This window comes from Terrapene carolina, unplaced genomic scaffold (assembly GCF_002925995.2).
Source record: "Terrapene carolina triunguis isolate 2854851 unplaced genomic scaffold, T_m_triunguis-2.0 Scaffold58, whole genome shotgun sequence".
In the NCBI taxonomy this organism is placed as follows: Eukaryota; Metazoa; Chordata; order Testudines; family Emydidae; genus Terrapene; species Terrapene triunguis.
The window spans coordinates 50,182,867-50,205,217 of record NW_020664409.1 but is presented as its reverse complement, the minus strand read 5'-3'; the positions used below and the strand labels follow the sequence as shown (position 1 = coordinate 50,205,217).

Here is a 22,351-nt window from a genome sequence, read left to right as displayed (position 1 = left end):
ACTCCCCAGGGTACCCTGGGCAATTTGGCAGCAGGTGGCTCCAAGACCTTCACTGAAGCTAACAAAAATGGGGCCGTGGGATGCCCCAAAGGTGTTCCTAGTAACCTTTGAAAGGGTGGCTAAGGTGGCTCACTGCCCTGCAGAGAGCTGGGCCACTCTGCTAGTGCCCTACTTGACAGGAGCAGCCCAGGCCGCGTATCGGGGGTCTCAACATGATGGCATGATGAACAAGACTACCCTTGACGTAAGGCACTCATCCTACATGCCTTTGATACTTCCACAAAGACATACCGCCAGCAATTTCAGGGGGAAAAGGCTCACACCTGGAGCACGACAGCAGGCGGCAACCCAGTGCCTAAGAGAACATTGCTGGCAATGGCTCCAGCCCCACGAAAAGTTGAGAGCCTAAGTAGCTGAAATAATTGTCCTGAAACAGTTCACACAGATTCTCCCTTGGGGAGAAGGGAAGTGGACGATGCATCACCATCCTGAAACTGTCTCTGAGGCCATAACCTTGGCAGAGAATTACCAGCTCCCCACAAGGCCCATGGGGAGACCCCTTGAGCCAGTCCAGTGCCACCTCACCAACCCAGGCAATGGAAGGAGGGGGGAATGAGAGGGGGGGCACAAAAGGACAGGGCTACCTGGGCCCAGCAAAGATAGGATGCAGATCAAGAGTGACAGGTGGGGATGCACCTCTGCCAAGACCAGGAATTAAGAAGTGTGGAAGACCAGTGAGCAGCCCCTCCCTAAAGCTGGCAGGAGAGGTAGGACTCAGATGGGGCCCCCATGGCAAGAGGGGCTTGTTCTGCACGGAGGCAGCCAGGACACTTCCACCATGACTCCCTGTACATTGACTGACTCCACAACCAACTATGGCTGGCCAAATCCAGGGCCCACAAGAGAGTGTCAACGAAAATATTAATGGCTGTACAGGTCAATGGTATGGCAGCGCAAGAACTGATTGACCTGGGGTGCTGCAAGACGCTGGTGAGGACAAATATGAGGGGACATGAAACAGTTCCCACAGGCACCATCTGTTTGCAATGCATCCATGGGGGATGCATGCCCTTGCCCTACAAAGAAGATGCAGCGGAGGGTGCAGGAACACAATGATTAAATCTGTTGGGGGGTAGCCCCGAACCTGGCATATCTGGTGATATTCAGGTGAGACTGGAAGTTTTCTAAAGACCTGATGGGATCCAAAGACAGGGAGCCTCCAGAAAGGACAGACGACGATGCCAGAAACAGAGAGATGGCAGAGCTGCAAGACTTAGTAGGCAAAGATGAGGAGGAAGACCCAAAAGAAGGAACATTGTCCGCCATGAATGATGCCTCAACTGGGGCAGGATGGCTTTCCCTAAGGGGGCCAAACAACAGGAGAAATTACACAAGCCTGCAGTAACCAACATATTTTCAGACAACATGGATTTTGCTGAAGTACAAAGAAATAACTCAACGTTGGGACGAGCCTCCAAACAGCTCATCTGGGTCAATGTTGAGGTGGTAGAAACTCGATTCCTGAAAAAATGGCTCCACTTCAAGCTAGAGGGAGAGACAATATATAGAACAGAGAAGGATCACCAAACAGGAGGACATTAAAATGCAACTGCTTGTCCCAAAACACCACTGCATGGAAATACTATGCCTTGCACATACCATACCATGTTGAACACCTGGGTCATGAAAAAATTCTCAATCGAGTTTCATTTCATTTCTATTGGCCAGGCATCCACCAGGAGGTACAAGAGAACTGCGTGCTTCCTGCCCAGAATGGCAGTGGGCAAGTCAAGGGAAGGTACCCTAGACCCTGATAACACCCTCTCCATGATAGGGACCCCATTTGAGACAACTGGCATGGACCTGGTGAGGCCCCTTGGACAAGAGTGCAGCTGGATTCCAGTGCATGCTAGTCATCTTAGACTATGCCATGCAATACCGAGGCAATTCCACTCTGCTCCACAAGGGCAACAGCCCTTGCCTCAGAGCTCATGAAAGTGTTGGCCCAGGTGGGGATCCCACAGGAAATAATCACAGATCAGGGCACCAACTTCATGTCCCAACTGATGAGTTAACTGTGTAGCCTGTTGAAGTCCATGTATCACCCACAATCTGACAGGCTGGTAGAGCGATTGAAAAATATCCTGTGGAAGTTCATAGCCTTGGAACCTCGCCACTGGGACCAATTATTCCCACCACTCCTGTTCACCATCCTCAAAGTCTCTCAGGCATCAACAGAATTCTCCCCATTCAAATTACTATGCTGGAGACAGCCAAGGGGAATACTAGACCTCCTTTGGGAGACGTGGGAGGAACAAAGTTTCAAGCCCACAAACTTGGTATAGTATGTGATACTGCTGAGAGAGAAATTAAAGATCTTTGGACAAGCTTTTGAGAGAAAAATCTAACCTAGGCACAACAGGGGCAAGCACAAAACAAGGGAACCGATGTCCAGGGGTTCCAATCAGGGCACCGGGTGTTACTCCTGCTTCCTACCCAGGAATCCAAAGTATTTGCTAGATGGCAAAGTCCCTCTGAAGTAAGGTCCCTCTGAAGTAATCAGATGAATTGGGGCAATAAATTATGCACTATGTCAACCTGCTAAAGTCCTGAATATATCAAGAAGGGCTCCTGGTATCGTCATTTTCTCCAGAACTGGAACTAAAGCCCCAGGCTCCTGCAGCTCCCAGCTCCAACAAAGTCCTGCAGATGGAGCAAAAGGAGCAGGTCCAAAAACTGGCCCAGTCCTTCTCAGTGGTCTTTTCTACAGTTTCAGGACAGACTCGTCTACTGTTCCTTCATATACAGACAGAAAGAGGGGGAAAAAGTGAGAGAACTTTTGATCATTGTTGAGGCACAAGTGGGAAACAGTACAGAAGGAACTGAAAGCTGTATTTGACTTTGGGGTGGTTGGAGAGTCACATAAAAATGACAAAACCCTATAGTGTTGGTACCTAAATAGGATAGGTCGACCAGATTCTGCATAGACCTCCAGCAGGTGAGCGTGGTATCCAAATTCGACACCTACCTGATGCCAACGGTTGATGAACTGTTAGAGAAATTAGGAACTGCCAGGTATATAACCATCCTCGACCTAACCAGGGGTTACTGACAGATCCCTTGGATTGAGATAAGATGACATTCTACATGCCGTTTGGACTGTACCAATTTAAGACGATGCCATTTGGTACACAAGGCATGGCAGTCACCTTCCAAAGGCTGATGGGCAAGGTTCATTGGTCTCACAATTAGTACACAACTGCATACATCGATGACAGTCATCTATAGCAAGTCCTGGAATGAGCATTTAAAACATGTCACAGTGATCTTGCAGGCCCTCAGAAGAACTAGACTTACAGCTAACCCTGCTAAGTGCCACCCAGCTAATAGAGAAATGATGTACCTAGGGTGTACAGTGGAGAGGGGGCATCTGTGCCCCTTAGCAGGAAAGGTCCAAGCTGTAGCAGAATGCCCTGAACCCACCACAAAGAGGCAAGTATGATACTTCTTAGGACTGGCACACTATTATAGATAATTTATTCCAGACTTCACCACGATTGCAGCCCTGCTGACAAACCTAGTGAACCTACGCAACCTCCAAGAAGGTCCAGTTGTCTCAGGACTGCACCACAGACTTCAAGAAATTTAAGTACACCTCTACCCCGATATAATGCAGTCCTTGGGAGACAAAAAATCTCATCCCGTTATAGGTGAGACCGCGTTATATCGAACTTGCTTTGGCCCCCCCCGTTCCTTGTTCCCTGACCACCCCCTCCAGTGACCCCTGTCCCTATTCACCCCAAGGACCCCAACCCCTACCCAACCCCCCTGTCCCCTGACTGCTCCAACCCCTATCCACACCCCCCGCCCCCTGACAGGCACTCACCGGCAGCGGTGGGAAGCGGAGCAACGTGGCCCCAGCCGCGGCGCTCCGCTTCCCGCTGCCAGTGAGTGCGGGGAGGTTGGGGAAAGGACACCCCCCGTACTCACCTGCGGCGGGAAGCGGAGCGACGCGGCCCCAGCCCGCTCCGCTTTCCTTGCCCCAGCCCCAGCCGTGTCACTGGGGAGGGGGCGGGGGGGCGGAGGGGTGTTGGGGAAAGGTCCCGCACTCACCTGCGGCTGGGAGGTGGCTGAGTGGAGCGGGCTGGGGCCGGACTGCTCCGCTTCCCACTGGCTATGAGTGCGGGGAGGTTGGGGAGAGGACGCTCTCTGCACTCACCTGCGGCGGGAAGCGGAGCAACGCGGCCCTAGCCCGCTCCACTCAGCCACCTCCCAGCTGCGGCGCTCCCACTTCCCGCCACCGGTGAGTGCAGGGAGGTTGGGGAAAGGACGCCCCCCATACTCACCTGCGGCGGGAAGTGGAGCGCCGCGGCTGGGAGCTGGCAGAGTAGAGCAGGCTGGGGTCGGGCTGCTCCACTTCCCGGCACTGGTGAGTGCCGGTAGGTTGGGGAAAGGACGCCCTCCGCACTCACCGGTGGCAGGAAGCGGAGTGATCCGGCCCCAGCCCGCTCCGCTTTCCTTGCCCCAGCCCCAGCCCCAGCCCCAGCCGTGTTGCTGGGGGGTGGGGAAAGGTCCCACACTCACCTCCGGCGGGAAGCGGAGTGCCACAGCTGGGAGCTGGCGGAGTGGAGCGGGCTGGGGGCGGGCTGCTCCACTTCCGCCACTGCCAGTGAGTGCGGGGGGATCCCTTCTCCCAAGCCCCTTCCCCCGAGTGACACGGCTGGGGCCGGGGTGAGGGAAGCGGAGCGGGCTGCTCCCAGCCCCCCGCTAATCTCCCGGGCCATTCTGGGACTGCGGGGCCCCCAAAATTGTCCTCCCCCACAGCTCCTGCCTCCTAGACCCTGGGGGGGGGAGCCCCTGACCGCCCCCGAGACCCTCTGCCCCTTATCCAACCCCTCGGCCCCGGCCCGGCACCCTTAACATGCTGCTCAGAGCAGCGTGTCAGAGCTTTACCGCGTCGTATGCGAACCCGTGTTACTCGGGTCGCGTTATATCGGGGTAGAGGTGTATTAGCTGACTCAGGAACCAGTCCTGTTCCACCCAATTTTTCGAACCCTTTGTCCTGCAGACAGATGCCTCAGATGTTGATCTGGGGGCTGTGTTCCCCCAAGAGGTGGAGGGAGAAGAACACCCAATCCTTTACCTCAGCCAGAAATTGTTCCCCCAGGAAGTGGCATACTCAGTGATAGAGAAGGAGTCCTTGGCAATAAAATGAGCCATTGCAGCATTCTTCTCTTGCTTATGGGGACAATCATTCCATCCCATGACGCATTGTGCATCCCTCAGGTGGCTGAATGCCACGAAAGACCATAACCTGCGGATTATGCACTGGTACCTCTCACTACAGCTATGCAATTTTGCAGTATTGCATCGAGCAGGATGTGACCACATGAACATGGACTTCTTTACATGGGACTTTCATCCACCCTGACCAGCCCCGCAGCACTCAGCCTGATGGGGAAGGAGTGTGATGGGGTTTACAGCCCACACTAAGGTAAAAGGAGTGGTGGGGCCAGGCCCCAAACAGATGGGAAAACAGGAAAGGTAGGGAGCAGCCCGGGGAGCTGATGGAGTGGCAGTCAGAAAGGACTGAGCCCCCCTTGCCTCTTTCCCTTTGGGCTCTGGGCTTGGCTATCCTTCCCTCTTCCCCTGGCCTCCTGAGAGATCCCGGAGGATTCTGAGGCGGCGATGAACTCTGGCTTGGCCATTGGGCCCCCAGACTGCCCGTAAGAACCACCTTAAGGCTCAGAGAGACTGTTTGGCCACAGTCTGACCACTAGACTGCTGGCCCCTAAGTGAAGTCCACTACACTTCCCCAAAATCCATTGGCAGTGAAAGACAATACAATTAAGTAGGTATTTTTATGCCATGGCTATTTTCCTGGGATCTTGTAACTCTCCAATCTGAGGCTCCAACAATAGCATTCAAATTTCTTTTTGAAATTGAGGTCGGACCTGTAACAGACTCACCAGTGAGCTGCACTATCATATATGCACTATTAAATATTTACAGTACAATAGTGCCCAAAGGTTCCATTATATGAGATGCTGTATCAACATATATGAATACAGTCCCTGTCTGAAAAGATTTTAAAATCCAAGGCCTCAATCCCATAAGCTGTTCTGCAGAAGTGGACTTGTGTATCTTCACAGAACCCCAGTGACTTCAGTCAGTCCCTGCGCAGGCATACGGTAGCACCAATGCAGAGCTCATTGGTGAATCTGGGATTTCATATCACTTTGCATTTTAGGCCCCAACAGAAATTAAGACAACATACCACATCCTTTGCTTCTGTTAATTTGTTGTCTGAGAAACATGCTATCATTAACCAGTCCTGGGCATTTTAAGAACTTTTCCTTTAGACTTCTTAATTAGAACAGCACAGAGTTTTTGGCTAAACTATCTTGTTTGTTACTCATATCTTTATTACACCTCCTTTAAAATGGCTGCATAGGACAGAGCTTAGTACACAAACGGAAGAAACAGTGTATGAAAGAGACCTTTTCCATACACTAAAACATGTTACAAACAAGTTGTGTTCACCATATCTGTACTGGTCTATGCTGCTGACCACAACCTGGCCATCAATGACTCATCCAACTTGACCTGGTCACAACTATGTTCAAACTTAAATTCTGTACCACAGACAAGTCCAGAGAGAAACTAAAGAACATTAAGTAAACAGGAGGAGATGAAATTGGATGATTATTCACATATAAAATTCTGAAAAGGACTCCAAGCCCCTGCTAAAACTAACATTTTTTTAAAATATAGAATATACTTTTGTGCCCAACTGGCAATATATATTTAAATCTTTTATCCTACAGAAGTGCCTGAGTTATTGAGGAGTACAAGATTCACTGAAAGTTAACCCGACCTGTGTGCCTAAATCATTTAGATGCTTTTGAAAAATCCCACCCTAAATCAGTCACTAAAGTTAGTTTAAATTACTAACAATATTATATACTGAGTTTGCTGAGGGATGAAGGCATAACTCTTAATATATTTCACCAATACAATATAAAATGATAGTGTCCTCTGCCACAATCCGATTCAAATTTAGTGTACATAATACAAAAATATTTTAGGGATACAATTATACATCAAAAATACAACGTTAAATTACAGATATCTAAACTGGAATAATGTGGATCTGAAATTAATCCGCAGCAGGAAATTCAGGATTAGGACTGAAATTCTATTCTAATCCCTTGTGTCCACAAGGATCACCAAATAGCATGTGATTTTCTGCATAGTATATCTGCAGTACATAAGAAGGGGTCTAGAGAATACCTGCCCTAAAGTGAAACTTTGTCTGTGTGAGTGTCTGAGAAAAGCCTCTTTAGCTAAAGAAATTGAGGATATGTCTTCACGAAAACAAAAAAGTGCCCCCATCTTGTCAAACAAAAGTGATCCACGCATTATGACATCCAGGCTCAATTACTGCAACTGCCATACCTGAGAACGAACATGACATTTGAAAAAATTCCAGCTGGTAAAGAATGTGCCTGTTTGCATGCTAACCAATTCAAATTGACACAAGCACATTACCCCACAGTGCTGCAGACACTGTACTGGATTCCCACAGAACTCTGGATTAAATTTAAACTCTGAACTGATCTTCAAAGCACTCACTGAAGATATCTTATGGAACACTTCTTTCTTCACAAACATACCAGGAAAACTGAAATCCTTCACAAACAATGGAATTTCAATAATGGATGGGAAGATATGTTAGAGCAGGGACAGAGCACTCTTTGTGGCTAACCCTTCGCTATGGAACACTCTGTCGTAGTGTCAGAATGGCAACAAATCTCAACAGCTTCAGGACAAAATGTAAGACCCATCACTAAGCTACGCTCACTTGTTATTTCAATGGACAATGCTAGGAGAAAAGGAATCTCTTTACTACACATTTGGGGATAGGAGAGAGATAGAACACACAAGTTGCTTTTAGACATTGGTATTTGAGTGGCTTACGAACACTTTAAAAAGTTAGCACAGTAACGAGTGCAGTACAGATGGAGCATGGCATCTGTTCACAGTTGGAAGGTTTTCTTCATAACCATAAAGACTATAATTTTTAAAAGTCAAATTCTAAAAAACTTGATGGGTGAACCACTCCTCCACACACATACCTGGGAAAATTTAGTAAGTAGATTGTTCAAGCCTTGTATGTGGATGCATTGCTCTAAAGCAGGGGTTCTCAAACTGGAGGTCGGGACCCCTTAGGCGGTCGTGAGGTTATTACATGGGGGGCCATGAACTGCCAGCCTCCACCCCAAACCCCACTTCGCCTCCAGCATTTATAATGGTGTTAAATATATTTAAAAGTGTTTTTAATTTATAAGAAGAGTTGCACTCAGAGGTTTACTATGTGAAAGGGGTCACCAGTACAAAAGTCTGAGAACCACTGCTCTAAAGAATACTTTGTTATGCTACCCTGACTGTTCCTGCTTGGTACGACACAACATGCTACAGACAGAAAGGTTCCTACCTTTAGATGACAGTTGCTATTGCAGCACAGGCACCAGTTAAGAGAACGGATGTGGTAACCATACTAAAAGGGTGAGTATTGTCCTCTATAAGACAAGAGAAATGTTCAATTGTAAACTTTTAAAGGATAAAAGAATATGCAGCTTGTTAAGTAGCTACAAGACTGAAGTCTTGGATCCTCCGCTGCCCCACTATATAAGAAAACTACCAGCAGAAGACAGATACTATGTGCATGGGGCTAGAAAAGCATGGAAGAAGAGTCATCTAAAACCGTACTGCTCAAATTTATGCAAGGAGGAGGGAAGGGAAGGTTTATCTTTACGGTTATCCATCCCCTTTAAGCTCTCTGTTACAGCAGCAACCCTCCCTCATGCAAATCCTGCTCCACATCTCAAGTCAAGTGTGGGATCATTCAACAGGTACACAAGGAACTTGCTTCATTTTTAGTCTCTCATAGCCTGAGGATCTAGAATTTAGTCTTGAACTCTAGCCAGTTAGCTGGAACTCCAGCAACTCCTAAGAGCCTAGAGCTGTTTTGTTTTGTTTTCAGAGCAAAGCGAGAAGGCTCATATGGAGAAGTCCTACAGAAAATTTAGTACTAATAATCTTGGTACGGAATGCTTAAAAAAATAAAGTCTATGGGAAGTATATCATTCTCTATTAATTCCCATTTTGAGTAACCTCTGTCAAATGCTATTGGTTTCAGTTCTATAGGACTTTTCCATAAAGGCTAATTTTAAAATATGGAAAAGTCATTCAGCTAACTTTTTTTTTGGTCTGGTACTTGTAAGAAGGCATATAAAATTTAATTTTGATTTCTTTGATTATGTTTACCCATAAAATATTGGCCAAATCATGATCCCATTAAAGTCAACAGTAAAACTCCCACTGACAACAAGACCACAACTTAGTCCTCATATAGTTAGAGTGACAGGAGTGAAAGTTTGCAGTTTTCACCAACACATAATGCAAATCAAATGTTATTATTAGAATTGTTTAATGTCACTTTATATTTTATCCATTATGTATTGCTGTTTTCTGATGAACCAGCTGTAATCCAACATTCTAAATGTTCACATGATGGAAGGATTCGTTTCCTGTATCTGTATATGATGTACCTGATCATTTTTTTTTATTAGACACTGGGCCTCATATAGAATTATAGAACTGAAAGGGACCACGAGAGGTCACCTAGTCCAGTCCCCTGCACTGAAGGCAGGACTAAGTATTATCTAGATCATCCCTGACAGGTGTTTGTCCAACGTGCTCTTAAAAATCCCCAATGATGGAGATTCCACAACCTCCCTAGGCAATTTATTCCAGTGCTTAACCACTCTGACAGTTAGGAAGTTTTTCCTAATGTCCAACCTAAACTGCCCTTGCTGCAATTTAAGCCCATTGCTTCTTGTCCTATCCTCAGAGGTTAAGAACAATTATTCTCCCTCCTCCTTGTAACAACCTTTTATGTACTTGAAAACTGTTATGTCCCCTCTCAGTCTTCTCTTCTCCAGACTAAACAAAGCCAATTTTTTCAATCTTCCCTCATAGGTCATGTTTTCTAGATCTTTAATCATTCTTGTTGCTCTTCTCTGGACTTTCTCCAATTTGTCCACATCTTTCCTGAAATGTGGTGCCCAGAACTGGACACAATAATCCAGTTGAGGCCTAATCAGTGCGGAGTAGAGCAGAAGAATTACTTCTTGTGTCTTGCTTACAATACTCCTGCTAATACTTCCCAGAATGATGTTTTCTTTTTTTGCAACAGTGTTACACTGTTGACTCATATTTAGCTTGTAATCCACTATGACCCCCAGATCCCTTTCCGCAGTACTCCGTCCTAGGCAGTCATTTCCCATTTTGTATGTGTGCAACTGATTGTTCCTTCCTAAATGGAGTACTGTGCATTTGTCCTTATTGAATTTCATCCTATTTACTTCAGACCATTTCTCCAGTTTGTCCAGATAATTTTGAATTTTAATCCTATCTTCCAAAGCACTTGCAACCCCTCCCAGCTTTGTATCATCCGCAAACTTTATAAGTGCACTCTCTATGCCATTATCTAAATCATTGATGAAGATATTCAACAGAACCGGACCCAGAACTGATCCCTTAAGGACCCCACTCGTTATGCCCTTCCAACATGACTGTGAACCACTGATTACTCATATGAGCAAGGATATACAGAATTATGGTCTTCTTTATTATTTTAAATGTTATTTATTTTAAATGTCAGTCTCAGTCTGACGTTGTGTCACATTTCAATGGGGAACAATTTTTTATGGTCATTATAAGATCCTAAAAATGAGGCTTACTATAGTGACAAATAAATAAACAGCATTACTAACAGGCACTTAAGAGAAAAAGAATATTTCAGCTTCATATCTGAATGATTTCACTCCATTAAGATGGCCAATATTTTCCCTAATTTATTTGGGGAGTGAGGGGGAGGACTGCTGGAATAAAAAGTTTTAAAGCACAGAAAGAATCTGCACCAGTTCTCCATTTATTAGCCACATAATTTTTTCACTAAATCCAGATGCAGAATCTCACTATTTGGATTAATATTTTTAAAAACAGATAATGTACCATTTCTAATGATGCACTTACCAGTGGCTGATGTTATTTAAAAATTAAAGGTAAAACTAATTATCTGGTAGTTAATCATGTTACCCAAATTACTGTTATTATTATAAACTGTTTTATCCTGTATGAAGTTATCAGGCAAAATACAATTCACCAGCTGTGTAACAGCATCACTTGCTTCTAGGGATGTAAGAGCAAACAAAAGTGTCACATGCTGTAAGAATTCTCTCTGAAGGAAGAATGAATACAGGTATTATTTTCTTTACCAAAAGAAGATTTTGGACACTGTTTAAGGCCCCACAGAGTGCTTCGTCTGGTTACTAATAAAACAGGTTTTATTATTCCTAACTCAGATATGAACTTTTCAGAATCACTCACTGCTTTGAGCAAAGACCCACCAGCTGAAAGAGTCAAAATCAGTGATCTAGAAGCATTTTTTTAAAGTATGAAATATTGAAGAAAATATGTAGTTTGCAACTACCCACATTTTGATAGTGCTCCATATGAAGACAAAATCTCAAACCCTGTTTCTCCAGAGAGCTCCTTTTCTCCATATGCCTATCAATTTGCAAGCCATCTTATACTGCTGGTGAGAATTTCTATGAGAGATAATTATTGCCAGACAAATCAACCAGGTGTATATACTTTACCTGTAAATTAAAAGCATTTGATGTATTTTAAGAGATTTGCAAGGAACTTACAATGTGTTATTGGGAAATAATCTCATGCAGAGTCCTCCAGAGTACTGTTTTGTCATCCATCCTGTTCAGTGCACATATAAAGCCAATCATGGGAGAGAATGAATTGTTTTGGGATGAAGTGTTATTATTTCTTTATTAATCACCATCAGTGTGCTTAACACTGTGCAAAAAACAGAAGGTCTGAGACCTGCCCCTAAAGATTTACATTCCAAATGCAGCTAATGATATGCAGCTGCACATCTCTTTTTCTTCCTTGAATACAGACAATGCACCATCTCTCTGCTTTTCCAGAGGCAGACCAAAACATGAACGAGATTGAGGTGGCTGAAGCCCAAACGGGAGAAGAGGGAGATTAGGCTGGTGAAAACATCTAGTCAATTTGATATGGGATGTTCCTGTCCCCTTATGAGGAGTATGCCTATCCTCTGTCAATGAGGTTTGCAATGTAGAGTTACTTTTAGGCCAAGATACTCCTATTAGCTCAGGTAGCAACACTGGGTAACACTGCTTCCCCCTTTACTTTTGGCAGTCTTTTCTCTGATTTCACCATAGTGATCCATGTCTTTGTCACCTCCTACACTACTGCAATGTACTGTACTTGGAGCTATCAAAGGGTTTTGGGGTGCCTGCAGCACAGCTGCAAATCATATATACATGCGTCTGACGAAGTGGGTATTCACCCACGAAAGCTTATGCTCCAATACATCTGTTAGTCTTAAAGGTGCCACAGGACTCTCTGTTGCTTTTTACATATATGGCAATTCATGGTCCATATAAAGCCAATGGCTTTTTTGCCCCAGTATTCAGTGGGACTAGAATGTGTCTCATTTTGCATGTTATCTGTTTACTTTGAGAGGGATGGATTTCTAATTTACTTCTGGATACAATATAAGATGTTGTAAGAAATATATAAAGACCTATATGGTCTGATTCCTGGCTGCTTCTCTCCCTGTCTGCCATCTCAGCAGGAAATCAGCAAGGGTCTTCTGTTGATAGTCCTTAGATTTTAATGGTAGGGACTGGATGCAAAGTCTTTCTTGAGGAGGGTCTCCAACTCTGAGGCTCATTCCCTTTGTTGATTTGACCCAGTCTCAATGTTTTGAATTGTATGTCCCATCTGTTTACTCAGGTCTTCAACTAAGGTAGACAGATTAGAAGGGAGTTCTATTATTTTCCATTTGAGTACAATTATTGTGGTGTATAAATTGCTGGCCACTTTAACCAACATATAGACCTTAAATGTATTGTAATTCATAAATGAACCTAAAATCTATGAAATGGGAGCAAGTTTTTATGAACTGGAAAGTACATAAAAACAAAACACACTACTTTTGCGTATATAGGCCAAATTAGAATCTGTGTGTCTAGATGCTGGCATCTAGTATGTAAAGCTACTGTACAACCTCACCCAACTAAAATGCAGTATTAATAGCAAGTTATATTGTTAAGGATCACTAGCATAGAAGGGAAAATTTTAAATCCTGGTTGAAGAAATTGTTAAAAATATTTAACAAGTAATAAAGCTGCTGTTCATGACATGGTAAGAAAGACCTCTAAAGCCAATTACATTGAAGTTTTTCTTTATAAGTTTTCCCTTTATCCAACTACTTATATTGTATGAACAAACAACAAAATAAACCAGATGCCTTCATTTCAGTTGGTTTATATTTGATAAGCCGGAAGCGGCATGGGCTGAGGGATGTGCTGGCCACCGCTTCCCGCAGCCCCCATTGGCCTGGAACAGCGAACCGTGGCCAGTGGGAGCTGCGATCGGCCGAACCTGCGGACGCTGCAGGTAAACGCACTGTCCCGGCCCGCCGGCAGATTTCCCTGACGGGCCGCGTGCCAAAGGTTGCCGATCCCTGTGCTATACTTTAAGCTGCCAAAGAGACCTGAGGCATGAAAGTGTCCTGAAACAGGGGTCTAGATGGTGGCTTAGTGGCATTTCTGAGGAGCCCCCAGTGGTACAGAGTGTGTCGGAGCAGCTGTTTTAAGCAGAACATTACTCTCTCAAACTCCACCAACAAAACTGTTTATTCCACGGGAGTTTTTGTTAGAAATTCGGCAATGTGACTCTCGTGAAATTTCTTGCATCCTCACTAACATAACCTTTAATGACTGGTTTATCACAAGCGTAGACTGCATAATTTGCTACTAACAACTCCCCAAAAACTTGTGGTTTTTATGACTACTACTACTTTCAAGGTATCCTTTTGAATTAAGTGATTTATATAAGAGTTCTATATCTGGCTCAATAACAAGATAAACAAACTAAAATGATGCACAAAATTATATATCACTGTTAGAGATTATAATCTTCGCCAATAACAGGATATGAGGGGACTGTGCAGATCTTGACTTTGCCAGATAAGAAGAGCCTAAAACCTTGGCATAAAAGAATCGGGTCATTTTGTATATGCAAAACAATTTTAAACAAGTAATGCCTGGCCATACACTTACTCTATACAAGGAAAGGAGGTTCCCATCCTAATACTCCAATCATTAGGATTATATTTAGTAAAAAGCTTATTGAAATTTTTTCTTCTTCTATATATTCTCTACAAAAGAAGGTATTATGCACCAAGCAGATGTATTCTGAAAATGTTTAATGAACCCACTGGAAGTCCATCATTGCAACTCCAGAAAAGGAGACTGTTTACAATAGATCACAAAAAGCTACTCAATTGCTTTCAATTTAGCATATTATTTTAACAAACTTCACTTCATCGAGCCCAAAGAACTGTATTACTACCACCTGCATTGTGCTTGCTAGCATTCATCAGCCTTTTCAACGGAGGAAGAGAGTTGACCTGATTTTCAAGCATTATGTTTCTACGACGTTGCACTGAATAGGATGAAGTATTCCACAAAAATTAATCTCAGTATCTAAAGAACAAGTTTTGTTTCTCATCACTAGAAATTCAGCTTAAAACAAGCAGTTCTGTGCATTTGCTAGATGCAGAAAAAAAAGGCATTCAGGTCCAGAGCAGTTATAATTAGGGGATAATATTAGACAACCTATGTGTCAGAATGATTTTTTGCAAAAAGGAAGTTGGTAAGCCATATGGCACCAATATTAATTCAGGTGCAAATGCAATCAAATATTAAAAGGAAACAAAACCTTAAAATTATTCCATAAATAAGACTACACAACATTTGTAAGTACACCAATTTATCATTAGCTCAATATATCATGGGTTGAAAGTATAACTATCATTTAGCTGTAGTTCAATGCTTGTATCTCATGTCTACCATAAATAAGCAGCTGTTATAAAGTGAAACGACCCCATAACAATTATATGCTTATTTTTTTAAATCACTCTGATTCAAAACAGAGACTCGGTTCCCTTCAATCTGTAAACTGTTCACCTTGGACAACCCCTCTTCTTGACGGGACTATGCTAGAATCCTCAATAGCTTGCACATGACACACGTAGATCTCTGCATGCTCCAGCTGAATAGTGTTGGTGACATGGTCAAAGCAAAATTTTTCTATGTGACTCTGAGCACAATAGGCCAGATCCCAAACAAGCTTAGCACATCTGTTACTAAGCTCATTTGCAAATTTTGCCATAGATATCTCAATGGGGGCTGCTCAGTATTGAGCACTTTTGAAAATTTGGCCCAGTGTATTCTAACAGGAAAAGAAGCGCAGGAAAAAGATGAATGACTGCACCTGTGGGCTGCCTTTTCTATTTTGTACTTTTTTATGCATACTGGGGGGGACATCAATCAAGTGCTACATTGGTGCTGCAATGTTTATCAACTCTATAATAGGGTCCAAAAAGAATGCCGCTGCAATAACCCTTACACTGTTGCCTCAGTTCATGACAAACGTATCTGTATTCCCCCACCATGGTCCACCCAGGTCATCCATTCTAGGCTCCTGGCTCTTCAGCTGTCTCCTCTTTTGGGTAGAGACCCACATCTCTCTTCCTCCTGACCGGGGTTTTCCCAGGTTGCACAGTTCCCTGCTTACATTGTGATATCACCAGAAATACAGATTATCTAAACAGGCCAGCATCTGTGGTTTCCTCAGTCGCTGAAGGTGCATGAACTGTGTAGCAGCAGTTACAAGTCACCATACAGCTCTTTCTAAGCAAGCACATTTATTCTTAAGGTGAAACCATTACAGAGGAAACATTAAAACAATAAAAAAAACCTACACATCTTAACAAGTTTACCAAAGATCATCTCTTGACTCCAGCAGGGGCTCAGGCAGGTGTTCGGTCCTTCAAACCTCCGGAAGTGGGTTTTTCTGTTGTTACAAATTCATAACAGCCTTAGCTCAGAACAAAGACACCCAGGAACAGGTTTGTCTTTCCTTTATACAGCTTGGGCTTTTGATCTTCAGACTCCAGGAGCAGGTCATCGGCAGACAATGGTCTTCTCCTCAGAACATAGCTTCAAAAGGCTGGGTTTTTGCATAACTGGAGGTGGAGAATTTGCATTCATCTCCCCCTAGAAATTACCCAGGCAACCTCTTGACCCTGTTTGTCCCAAAAGTTCATTCTTGTCTTGTCCATTGTTCAATACAGTCCTTTGAAGTTCATAACACTTCCCAGGCTTCATATCACATTTCCCGCCTAGAGGGAGGTTTCATACAATCCCAGCCCACAAAGATACATAAACCATTCATTTAATACAATGGACTCCAAAAATACTTAAACATAATTCAGTAAGGTTTTTCAAGGATATTGCAGGAAATTGCCATGTCACAACTGCCATCCAAGACTGAACAGCCAACATCTGGTATGTTTGTATTGCCCCATCAATTGTTGTAACTCAGCCAGCAATGCATGAGTTAATTAAATTTGTGTCTCACTGAGATCTACATTTCTCTGGTCCAGTTAGCATGCTCAACATGCAAGCTGGACAGAATGGTCTCAGTGTTCCCATAAGAAGCCATAAGATGAGCCTCTGCACAAGTTAATTCATCCATAGGAGCCTCACCTCCTACATCCCCCTGGAAAGCAGGAGATAGTGTGCTGCAGTATTGAACCAGGAAGAGCCATAGGAGAAAGTCTGCCTTCTACTGCATCCTCATCCCTATTAGAAGATGAGTGAACATCTGGCCTCTGCTGTTTAAAGAGTCTGCAGACAGAAGAGTTAAGCCATTGGAGATTGGTCCTGCTTTAAGCAGGGGGTTGGACTAGATGACCTGAGGTCCCTTCCAACCCTGATATTCTATGATTCTATGTGAGGCAGCTGGTGAATCAACCAGTTCCATACCCAAACTTACAGTATTCTCCATCTCCAGTAACAGGTAAGTAACCTCCTCTTCTTCTATTGTATTCCACTGAGGGGGATTAACAAGCAGTACCTAATTCAGAGGAGGGTGGGAGGAAGAGAATGGGACAGTTGAACGGAGGACAGACACACCGAATGAGCATCGGTCAGAGTCCTGCACCAATGCATAGCATGCGGCAAAAGTATGTACCGAACTCCATGTGGCCGCCCTACATATGTCTGGAAGTGGCACATCAAGGAGGGTGGCCACAGTGGACGTCTGGGCAGGTTTTTCATGGAAGTCCTTCAATTTGCCATAATTAAGGAAGACATATTTGGCCAACAAGGCCTGGTAGTTTGAAAAATGAAATTGGAATCTTGTTGAAGAGAAGACCTTGTGTCTCAGGAGGTCTAAGCATTTGGAGCACAGGTGTTGCTGCCTGGACCATTCTGTTGCTGCTTGCACCATGAGGGAATTGGGTGGAGGGTGTGAAAAAGAAACTCCAATCTCTTAGCTGGTACATAGTATCTCCTCCCTGCCCCCTTGGGAGTAGGCATGCAAGTGGCTGAGGTATGCCAAACTGTTCAGGCTGGTTGAAGAATGGCATCGTTGATCAGTAGAGCAATCCTGCTCAGTACCGAGGAATAAAAGATGTCTAGGAGCTGGTGCTGCTTGTCATCCACTTCCTCCTATGGAATTTAAAGATTGTCCACCACCCTTCGCAGAAGTTCTTGGAATTGCCAAAAGTCATCTGGAAACAAGGGGGAGGCTGAAGTTACAGGAGCATCTGGAGAGAACGATGGAAAATACTTTTGCTCCAGCCATACCGTCAGAACAGGACTGAGCAGTTCATCCTCCATAATCGGTTTGGAGTGCCTGCTCAAGGGAGCCCTAAGCAGGGAGAGGGGCAAAGCCTCCCTCACCCAATGGGTGGGTATTGTTGCCAATAGAGCCAGCAAGATGGATCCAGCAGATATTGCAAAGGGCCCCATGGAGAGGACAACTAGTGACTTCCCTGCTGTTGGAGAGGAGGGGATTGCCACATTACTGGCAGTCCTTTCAGGTACTTGTGCTGGCAGTAGGAAATGGGTGGCCCTTGCGTTCCATCGGAATCCTCTGATGATGAGAACTCAGATCCTGGTTCCAATGGTGGTACCATCGGAGCCGGCGGAAGCATGTAAACCACAAAAGAATGAGTTGAGGCATGACCTGACTTTGGCAAGTCCTGGAGAGGAGCTTGGACCTCCCTAGGTACAGTTCGCAGAGGAAGGCATGGAGATCTCAGTTCCCCTAGAGTGAAGTGCTCATATGACTTCGATGCTTTCTCCAAATGCCCCAGTGTTAATGGTACCCGTTCCTTAGCTGGAGTGGAGAACTGTCCTGGAACTGATGGATACCTTGTCTTAAGGGAGGCTGACACTGAGAGTGTGTGGATTTCGGTGCTCAGTACCGGTGGATCCACTGGTCTCTGCGATTTCTTGTCAGGCTTATGCCCCCTGGAACACGCTGCCTCTCCGTGGCTGCAACTCGTGGAAGGGGCATCGTCCTTCCTCAGTTTGGAGTGAGACTTACTGCCATGCTTATGCACATGCTTCCTTGCCTCCCAACAAGGCCCTAGCATGGAGTCCATAGTGGTGGAACCGCCAGAACCAGACTTGATCTCAGTAGCCGGAGGCACTCAGGGCTTGCTCAGGCTGATGTACGGGGGGAGAGAGGGATGTTCCCTGGCCTGGGTCTGACTGAGGCCTCATGGCAACTTCCATAAGGTGCTTCTTGAGGCATAGAGCCCAGCCTTCTCGGGTACTGACCTACATGTGGGTGCTGGGGGAGAGAATCGGTAAACAGATTCCCCCAAATCCCAGTCCTACTAAAACTACTACTAAAAACTAAACTACATAAGAAAACAGTAAAACCTTAGAAGAAAAACTAACCATACACAATTCAAACCAGGGTGGATAAAAATCAATGATTTTTTTTAAAAACATTAAAAAATGGATTTTTTTATTTAAATAGGATTTTTTTGATAAAATGCTTTTTGAGGGAAAAACTTATCTAAAGATAGTTTTAATTAAGATACATTATAACTCAAAGATATCTCATCATGGAATAGGGATTATAAATTCAAATTCTATAGTATGAGACAATATATTCATGTAATGTTTAAGAAAAATTTTGTAAATGAGTTCCAATTGTACATGGATTAGGGACCTAATCTTATGAGGTTCCAGGGGCTTCTGTAGAGATTATTTAGGTTAATCTTTCTATCTACCCAAAGGGACTCAGTGCTAAGTCTAAAAGATACCATCAGAGATACTTAGTTTTGCACTTCTCAAACTGTGGATTTGTGTCTCCAGGGATAACATGCTTGTTAACAGCAAAAATGTTTTTAAATAAATAAATATAGAGGTGAGAAATAACAGACCTCAACCCTATTGTCTCTCTGCAAATTTGTGTACACAGAGTCAATCCCTTACCTCTCTCTAAAAGTGCAAAGTTTCAAAAAGTTCAATGAATAGAAGATTGTTGGGGGCGGAATAGATCTGGACAAGGAGAAGAAGTCTGGAGATAAATGTGAGAAGGGAGGGTCAGGCTGTAGAAACAAAAGTGAAACTGTTTGAGCAGCATATTCCAGAAGCCTTGAGGTCTTTCTGAGTGTAGCCTTCATTGATTTGAGATCTAGCATACCATTCTCTCACTAGAAGGGAAAACCTATAATGGCAGCAAGCTGTAAAAGAGACCCAGTTTGGGTCTCATCTATCTCTGAGTTGTGAAGAATATGTATTAAGGTTATAACAACCAACAAGAATGCACTTTTATGTAGAAATCCATGATTAAATTGAGTCTTCCTGACTAGTGAATTAAATCATGATATAAATCAAATCCACCCTGATTCAAACACTTATTTATTTTTTTAAGTGCATCAGATGAGAGGACACTAGCAGCTCTGACTTCGACCAGGTGACGGTGAAAAGGAACTGGAGATGCAGTTCGTCCACCCCATCCTTTATCGCCTTAGATGAAACCATGAGGCAAAGCAAGGACACATATACGGACCAATGGACACTTCTACTTTCAAATTCTCTGGCTCCGGATGCCTGGCGTGCATGCTAGACCCTCAATGGAATACAATAGGGACCATCACTTGAAGAAGAACTGGACTATGGACATAATTCCTACAGCAACATCCAAGATAAGGTTTAAAAATGATTACATTTTGCATGAAAATGTTGAATGCTACAGAGTGTTGCAACATTTCATATTGTATGTTGTGAATCTGGGGAGGAATAAACCTTAAATGGAATAACAAATGTCTCGTGTGCTGCCATGGTGCTGTAGGAGGAGTCAGTTGATCCCTGAGAGGTCACTCCTATTGTGTCCAGAACCCTAATTCCCCATATGCAGGACACCTCCTATAGGAATGGCCTATCTTATGGTAGGAGCCCAGTGGCCAATTTCCACTGGCTTGCTGTTGCCGGCAGAGCTGCTAGGCATTCTGCCATCATCATTTTGCCTTAACTGGGCAGGACTCTCCATTTCCTTTTTCAGTCATGACCCCCAACTGCATGGTCATTTCACCTTCAACCCCGCTTATCCCCCCGGCCCCTGCAGTCGCATTAACAGATCATAGAGTGAAACTTACCATACTGTAGGTGACTGAGTCCCTGAGTCAGAGGGATTTTCAGTGGTCCAAGGGGCTGTTGACAAAAAATGCTTCCTGACACAATCTTGCATTTTTATGACAAATTTTGAGAGAAACCATACTGCAGCAGCCCTTGATCTGCTGGGCATTCCTTTTCTGCAGATTTTCTCCCAAAGAAAGCCTACACAGGCAAATTTAAAAAGGTGTATCACCTTGCATGTCTCCTGGGTCTCTGATTTCTTCTTATCATGCTGTGTTCACCACATAGACTCACCATGATTCCTTGCTGAGCAGGCTCATTTCAGTTGAGGAAACAGTTAGCATTTGCTTCACACAACAGCTATCTTCTAAAAAACTTGATGTTTGAGTGCACAGCTGGAGCCTGAGTTCCAAGATAGCCTGAAGATACAGAGGTGCAACCTTCCCATAGTTTTAAAATACTTTCAACTCTCAGAGTGACCAAAAGAGGGCATACAATTTTCCTGCCAGGCACTGCTTTGAAAAATCCCTTTGCAAGTTCCACTCACAATTACACAGGTGCAAATCCAAAGGAACACCAACAAAGTTCCTTCAATTTTACATCCTTGTAACACAGCAAATTTTGCCCCAGAGTGCACCTACATTTGTATGCGCTGAAAGGAAAGTATGCCAATTTGTGTGTGAGCTTTCTTAATTTGCCCTTTTTCATTCATTTCTAAAGAAAGACTTTATCTTAGACAATCTAATACTGTACAACTAATAAATGTTGTGTTGTCTATTAGCAGATTTTTTGCTTAAAGAGTTTTGACTCTTCCTGTGAGAGGAAGACTTTTCCCAAAGGAGTTATGCAATTTCATATAACAAATGTAAAAACAAAGCTACTTTTGTTTAAGTACTGCAGGTTTGTTTTGTTTCGGGGGGACAGCATGAGGAAAAGAGAAGTGACATTCATCAATTTATAGCTAAACCAGGGATTTGCAACCTTTGGCACACGGCCCACCAGGGTACGCACCCTGGTGGGCCGGGCCGGTTTGTTTACCTGCCGCGTCTGCAGGTTCGGCCAATCACGGCTCCCACTAGCTGCGGTTCACCGTCCCAGGCCAATAGGGGCGGGAAGCGGCGGCCAGCACATCCCTCGGCCCGTGCCGCTTCCTGCAGCCCCCATTGGGAGCCGCGATCGGCCGAACCTGCAGACGTGGCAGGTAAACAAACCGGCCTGGCCCGCCAGGGTTCTTACCCTGGTGGGCCACGTGCCAAAGGTTACCGATCCCTGAGCTAAACCTATACAAAGGAAGATAGCATCTCATTCTTAAAAAAGAAACTCTTTGACAACACAATGCAACCACCACGAGCAGGCTTTAAAGAAACACTGTCATCTTAAAATTTCTCTCACATGAATTTCTTACCATCTACCATTACAAGTAACTCCTGAAGTTACAATAACAAAGATTAGGGGGAAACGTATTTACTTTGCTTTCTAGTTCACTGCATTGTGCATTTGACAACACTTTCTATATGTTCTATTTCACTTAGAGTTACCATATTTAAAAAATAAAAAAAAGAGGACATTCCACGGGGCCCTGGCCCCGCCCCTTTCCCACCCCGCCCCCGCCCCAACTCTGCCCCTTCCCCGCCCCAACTCCGCCCCTTCCCCAAAGTCCCCACCCTAACTCCGCCCCCTCCCCTGAGCGCCCCGCATTCCCCCTCCTCCCTCCCAGCCAC

At 44.4% G+C, this 22,351-nt stretch overlaps 1 protein-coding gene across 3 annotated transcripts in view; it reads right to left on the bottom strand.

Annotated features, from left to right (window-relative positions):
* Positions 1-22,351, bottom strand: part of FAM110B (family with sequence similarity 110 member B) — a 182,491-nt gene that overhangs the window by 145,640 nt on the left and 14,500 nt on the right. The window contains exon 2 of one of the 3 annotated variants that reach the window (XM_024200379.2): positions 8,498-8,582. The exons of the other annotated variants lie outside the window; for them this stretch is intronic. The gene's annotated coding sequence lies outside the window, so the exon portion shown is untranslated. The remainder of the gene's footprint in view (positions 1-8,497; positions 8,583-22,351) is intronic. 3 annotated transcript variants of the gene reach the window in all.